The following is a 7,681-nucleotide window of genomic DNA, read 5'->3' as shown; positions in this document are numbered from 1 at the left end:
TCTGACATTGGATTCTGGCAAGGATTCATGATCTTTTATGAATATACATTTTGCATAAGTTACTGACATTTTAAAGGAAGGGCAATTAAATCAAAATGAATTAATTTTAAGTTCAATACAGTAGACGCCTGGCATTTAATCAACAGGGCAATTGCTTTCCACTTCTTTAACCTACAAGAGAATATGAACGTGTTATGAAAAAACATCCATCAGCTTCCAAATAATCCATGTAGTTGAAAAGCTGACATTCTCCCCATGTGTTTAATCCTACTACTATGTAACTCATTCACTTATTTTTATCCTTATAATGAAATTATTATTACTGGAAAACTTCTCTTTGCTAAGTCAATCTCTGTAGGTGCCACACACAAGTTGAAAGCTTATGAAGTCAAAGAGGGCCTTTGGTCTTCAAGCTAAGTCAGCTGGTAACCAAATGGGACATGTACTCTTTAAATGCAGATTTCATAAAACAAAGCAGTTGCTTGCCTCTGCAAAACTTTGCCCCTTCCTTAGATAAGCCAGAGGTGGCTAAAAGTGTATTTAGCATATGGGAATTCTCCAGTTTGTTTTCATCAGAATATGAATAAGAAAGACTGATCCTTATACAACTGTGGAAGAAAAGAACTAAACAGAAGAATTCCAAGGCTGCGATGACCCAGAACAGAGCTGCAAGGAAGCACCAGCCCCCTTCCAGCCAGAAACACGAGGTGACAGCACAGCAGCACCATGGGATACAACCCAATTTGTGTTCGGCTCCGATCCATCCCAAAGTCTCACCTGCCTGCCAGCACAGTCCCTTCCCCACATTTCACATTGAAAAAACTGTTGCAGACGAAGGGCTGGATAGGGGAAACACCAATACACACGTGGGGAGACCAGCATCCTTCAATGTCGCTGCTCTCCGTAGACTGCAGCAGAGCCACCCTCCCCTATGCAAGCACCTGTGGGAAGGCTTGAGGTCCACCAAGCCACAGCACAGCCTAGTAGCCAAGTGCTTAGATTTGGCAGAATTGGGGGGGAAGCACCCATTTCATCCCTGCTGCTCGCCCCTCCAAAAGCCCTCGTTATACCCCAACTCCCCCAGCATCGAAAAAGGAAATAACCCTCTTGTTTTGCAGCCTAATCAGTAAGGACAAGAGAAGGCACCCAGGACAGGGGTCCCCCACCCCAGAAAGGGCTGAGGTCTTTGACTTCATGTAGCAGCTCCTGCAGCCTCAACCCACATGACATTCTTCAGTGGTAATGGAGATAGGGGAAGCGAGATATGTCCTGTGCTTGCCCTAGCTGGGTTTGGCAGAGACCCAAAAATTTAAAGAGCAGAGGAAAAGCAACTTAAGGAGATAAGCTTTACAAGTAATTGGGAGATCTTCCACCAATTCGACAGGCAGGGGACCAGGTCACAAGCAGATGTGCCTTGCCAGTATTTTTCTAGCATCCTGTCACTCGTTGTGCACAGAGGCTGTTTTCCCAGAATTTTAGGCTAATGTATACAAACTCGAGGAGAAAAACCCCCAGTAACAGCGCTTTGGATTAAACCCATCCCAATCAGATTAATCCAGTTTTAAATTGCACATTGTGCTGGCAAACATGTTTTCCCAAGTCATAGGTTATAAATATTTACAATTTCCGCAGTAACAAAATGTGAACAAAAAACCTACGTACAGCTCATCAGGAACACCATTGAGTACCAGGCACAAGGGCTTGGACTTGTACTCGTTTCAGTTTTTTCCCCCCCGTATATGTCTCAACACATTGTTTAACCTACCCCTGCCATTGTGAGAAGGGTTTAATCCAGCACTGCCCCTGGAAAAGGCTCTGCCATTCGCTCCCAGCTCCAGCCCCATCCAACCCTCTGCTGGCCCATTGCCAGCATGACTGCAGGGTGAACTGGAATAGAGACAGAATAGAGATTACTGGGGACAAACAAAGAGAACAAGGTTGGGTTGAATCCCTAGAAGTTTATGCCAACAAAGGGAAGGAGATGGTACAGGGACAAGAGCCAGCACAGCATGGAATAAGCCCTTTTGGTGGCAACATGAGTAGATCTGGTTCATGTTGTCTGGGAAAACACGTGTTAGGGAGAGGTCTCGTGTCTAGATGGATTTAAGAGCAGGATTTCTCCAAGAGTAGCCCTCTCTCCCTGCCACGGGGCCTGGGCAGAGATCAATGCACAGATCTCCCTGACACCAAGCACGCTGCCAGGGACAGAGGGACAGTGCACCTTTTGGTGGCAGTTCATTGTTCATCTGTTGCAGTGCGAATTCACACTGGAGTCTCTCTTGCACTCACGGCTGAGGCACCTTCATGCACGACACCATACATCTGTATGCATGCATTTGCATGTGTAAACACATCTGCAGAAAAATAAATTGACAAAACTCAAATCTGGCAGACGCCTCAGAGTTGGTCTCCTTGGAAGGTTTCTTTCATACCAACATCTGAGTGGGATGTTCTACCTTGTCCTTCCTCCCCATAAAGGCCTGGAACACATAGAAGTCTAGGAGAAGCCTCCAGGAGTGCTTTAAAATATCCCATTTTTAAACTGCAGCCGAGATGAGGACAGATACCCTGTAATACAACCACAACCACTGGTGCATGCCTAGAAGCAGGCAGCTCAGCCCTGCCAGGGCAGCTCCTGCCCAAAGCTGGGGAGCCAGCGTTTGCTGCGGCATCTGGTACATCCCCAGCTTAAACAATCATTAAGTAAGACTAACAGTAGATGCTCTTTCTACCTCAAAGTCCCATGGTGAAAAGGCCTGCAGAATTTATCAATGAGAGCTGCAAGCTTCCAGGAAAGCCTGTGTTTCATGTGGTATTTCAGTGCAGGGACATTTTCAGTTTACATAAATAAAGCTGACAAATGACTGGACAGACTTCTGAAATCCTCCTGTAAACTAAATGAGGCAACTCAGCTTAGAAGTATCTCTTAATTAAAAGCACTAGCAAACCAAGTCTCACACATGGCTATAAAAAAAGCCTGAAGAACCAGCAGCTGCCAAGGAAGAGACAATAAATAATAAACACCCACATGCACACCTTAATCCTCCTTGCTCGGCTGCTTAGCATCTGCTCATCTTTTCTCCACTCCTTTTAAGAAAGATATTCAAGAGTAAGAATGGATCTTTTTAGGACCCCTGTTACTTGGAGATATTTTTCCAATTGCTCTGAGTGCGCAAGGGAAACTTTTCCCAACCCCGTTTTGCTCTCCCATGGCATGGGAACAGCAAACTTCTCCCCTATGTCTCCCCACTGCCTCAGGGCACCGAAGCCCAAGAGCACCTGCAAGAGGGGCTGACAATATCTTGGTCTGACCCAGCTACTCACCATGGTCAACCACAAGGAAAAAAGTGATCCCATGCCCTCCTTTCTGAGGTGCACCCAGCTGTCACATCAGCTTGCATAAACATGAAACCATGTCCCCAGCATGGGTAGTAGGTGCTCACAGAAGGCCAGAGGGAGTTTAAAATGCAAATTCCATGACAAACAGTGATATTTACTCTTTTTATTAGAGTACTTAGAAGTTCTTCAGTTATTTAAATAATACCTTTTATTTCTTCCATAGAACATGGAATTGAGACACTGGGACACCTCCTCCTGCAAGACTGGTAGCCCCATGCTTGTGCTAGCTCGCTGATAGAGTGCAGTGTCTCATTTCCAAATTCACTATCTTCAATGGTTCCAATTATCATATTTTAAACAGCAAAGCCACTGTGCCTGATGCTATCATTAGGAATCTATCAAATACAAGAGGAGCTTCCACACAGAGACCAGGCAGCACAAAGCCAAGTTTTTATCAGGAATACATTTCCAAGGCCCTGGAAATACAGACGTTCTCCTGACATTTATGAACCCTCCATGCTCCGAGAGCGCTCTTGTAGTCCAAGGTTTAGAGTGAGAGCTACTCTTTTCAGAAATGTCTTAATTATGCGATTTGGGAACACTGTGTGCTATCAGATTTATCCTTTAATTTCTTGGATGGTTTACTCTAAACCAAGTCTGCTTGCAGCTGTCCTGAACCATGCAGCCAGTCTCTGGGGAAGCTGACTGCCGTACAAGGGCAACAATAACAGGGCCACCAACTGCCTCCTATTACCCACCTACACTCAGTTAAAAATAATAGTAAAAAAAAAGTCTAACCATCTCTTGAGCCATCTGACTTGTCCTCGGGCCTGAAATGGGATGCCAGCAAGAAGCATCATCTTCCTCCGAGGAAAGCTGACCTTTCAGCTAGGGCTGACTCAGATGCAAGCTGTAAACAACTGCAATTTATTCTTCCCCCATAGCCATTTGTTCTCCTCTCTCCATCTCACACTGCTCTGCAGAGTTCAGCCACCCTCCCAGCCAATCTGCACTAATACTCACTTTCGTTTGCGGTAGAGGAATCCCTTTGGCTTGAAACTACGACTACTACTGCAACATAGAGTTTTATCTTTGCTGAAAACATCATACTGCACAGAGATATTGAGTCACACCTCTGAAATCCATGCTTTTATAAAATCTTCTTTAAAAAAATAAAAATGTACTGCATAATCACACACACCCCCCCCCCCCGTATCTGCCTTTGCTTCCAAGAATTTCCTTGCTACTCCCCCAGATCACCTGGGAAATCTGCTCATCCTCGATACCTTTTTCAGCAATTCGAAGACACGGCAGGGGAATTTCCAACACCAATGATGCAGCAGCTCTACTGGCTTGACAGTTATTTGATGACTTGAATCCAAACCCACTTCAGCTCTTTTCCTCAGCATTACACCTGGCAGAGCTGCATTTCCAATAAGCCTCACACCTTCCACTCTACGCTTTACAAGATGTGTTATTGCACTGCTCTGACAGAACAGACACTGCACTTTATGGCCACCCAGAGCACTGATCATTCAACATTACATTGACTGTTCAACACCGAAAACATCAAGGCTGCAAAGAAAAATCACTTGTAACTTGAGTGGCTGAATATCCCACGTCCTGAGCTGGTCACACAAGCAGCAGCATGGCCACAGGGGTGACTATCTGAGTACATCTGTGAGGCGAGGTCTCTGCAGGACTGAAGCACTTGTGTTCAAAAGCACGTCTGCCTTTTCCATGCATATCTGCTAGAATAATGAAAAGATATTGCCTCTCCCCTGCAAACATAAACCTGCATAACGTGTTACTGGCATACAAAGAGCAAGCCTGTATCTCCTGAATCGCACAGAGCCCACATTGCTCCCCATGAACACGGGGCAAGGACTTCTCCACTCAAAGTAAGTACAAGCACAGCGCTAATTAACTCTGTGGAAGTAATTTGTTATTAGAAAAGCCCTGATCAGTACTGTCAAGGCACTAGCTGGACTCTCACATCATAGCCTCTAGACACAGATCCATAAGGTTTTAGCCATGTGGTTTTATCTTTCCTGGCAGAGTCACTTTGGTGGGGGTGAGCCAGCCATGCTCAGGATGGGTTTGGCATCTGTTTTCTTCAGCAGACTTTGGCTGTCATGAACTCTGTAATTAGGTTGTCTTGGTAATGAGAAACACGAAGTGCAACGTATTTAAGCTGACTGAGCTGGCCAGGTAGAGCCTCCTCAGGGACCTTCTTGGGAACATGAGCTCTTCTGGTCACCCAAAGTGATTTTACAACTCCAAACCCGGGTAAAGAGATGTAAATGCAGCCAGACCCCACTGCTTGCAGCTCCCAAGCAACCCAGAGCCTCTGTAACTGATGGCACCAATATCATTGCCCACATCTCAGAATTCAGCGTGTATTACACCAAAATATTTTTAACGGCAAGCATCCAGCTAAGTGACTAAGACAATTGTTTTATGGTCCTGATTACAGACGAAGTCTCCACCACCAGCAATGAGCTGGACGTTTGCTCCCCTTTTAAGTTCTGCCAAATCACAGGGTTTCAGCCTGCCACAAAAGTCTGATTCAGCCCTGATTGCCACCAGGCAGATGAATTGGGGTGCAATACTGTTTTTTGGTTGGTTTGGAAAATGCATGCAAATAGAAAAAAACTGGCATATTTTAACATCAAAAGCACTACTGCAGAGACAGCCAGCTAGTATCTGCATCAAACCATACACCACAGTTGTGATCAAATTGAATAGTACAACCCTCAGCTTTTATTTTTTTAATAAATTAGTTTGATTGAAGACAGAAGGAAGCAGTGACTAATCCTCAAAATAGAAGAAAAGGTTGGGTCAAAGCGACATTGGCAGAAAAAAAAAGCTGTCGAGGGACACAGTGATTTCAGCTCAGCAGCACTTGTTCTTATCAAATTGTAAACCATTTCAGATTTTAGACACACAATCGTGCAGCTCAAAACTTTTTGCTTCCTTAAGCTATTAAAATTTAACTTCCTCAACAAGAGAGATTTCTTTATGAAAACTCAGCAGCAATGCAGGAATAACACCATCTGAACCCATATACTTTTAAATTGACTTTTAAACCAACAGGGCAAGAGACATGAATCCAAACAGACCTCAAGGTACTAAACTCAATGCAGTATTAATTCATGAACTAGAACACAGGAGCCTTTTCTATATTTGGTGTTTTTCAAGTTATAGATATGATTCCTCTCTTTCTCAGTGTGTAAAAAGAGAGCCCAGCCCCAGGTTTTTATTGCAATCCTCCATCTGCCTCAGAAGGCATCATGGAAACTTCACTGACTGTGCTGGTTCAGAGATGAAAGGTGAATGGAGTTACCTGCTCAGCATACGCTTCTTCCACGTTCACTGAGATATCAATAGCATAGTTGTGTTTCTACTGCCAAAAAAAAAAAAAGAGTCAAAAGACTGAGAGAACACACTTCGCACATGGCTTTGTCCCCACAATCTGCAACTACTCTTGTATAAGAAGAAAACATTTTCTATTTTTATTTGCCTGCATGTTTATGATAAGCTCTCACAACCATGGATTAAAAAAAAAATCATTTACAGAAGTTTAGTATGGGCAGTCCATTCAGGAGTGCATGTACCTTAAATGTCATAATTTCATGCCCTTACTGATCAGAGTAATTTTGCAAGATTTTTCACTATTTCCATGAAAACAGTTTAGTTGTACATCTCTCTAGCTTTGGTTACTTGGGTCACTTACAGTTTCAGGCTCAAAAAATGATTGTATACTCAACAGCCAAATGCACATCTCGAAGCCAGACGCAAGAGACTTTGTACTTAATCAAGTATTAGTACATTTTCTGTCTTACCAGCAAAGTATTCAGTACAACCAGTTCCTCCTTTCTGATGTCTCTATTTCCAACAGAGCACAGAAATAGCAACATTTTAAAGTATACGAGTCCAAGCAATGCATGCGAATGTAATTGCTGGGGCATTTTATGTGCTGCAAGGCTATTGCAAGATGATTGATTTCTTATGGCTGAAACTGTCATGTTCAGGCAACATTAGGCTTTGAGTCATGGTATTTAATCTGCAATGTGTCACAAGACCTAGATTAAAGAGGACAATTGCATATTCTTTTCGAACTCTCCAAAAACTCAACAAAAATATACCAACGGCAACAAATCAGGGAACCTGTGCATTTCCTTCTCCTTCTTGGCTACAAAATACCACTAAACACATAACTCATTCTGTTTGGGGAGTCAGAGGACATGAAATGCATAAGTCACTATGGGAATTTATTACTCAGAAGCAACAAGGGGAGGATAAGATTTTCCTCTCAGACCTCCACAGAAGTTTGGGCCTG

The sequence above is a fragment of the Strix uralensis genome, chromosome 14 (assembly GCF_047716275.1).
Source record: "Strix uralensis isolate ZFMK-TIS-50842 chromosome 14, bStrUra1, whole genome shotgun sequence".
Classification (NCBI taxonomy): Eukaryota; Metazoa; Chordata; class Aves; order Strigiformes; family Strigidae; genus Strix; species Strix uralensis.
The sequence above is the reverse complement of the archived record's forward strand: the minus strand, read 5'-3'. Positions refer to the sequence as shown.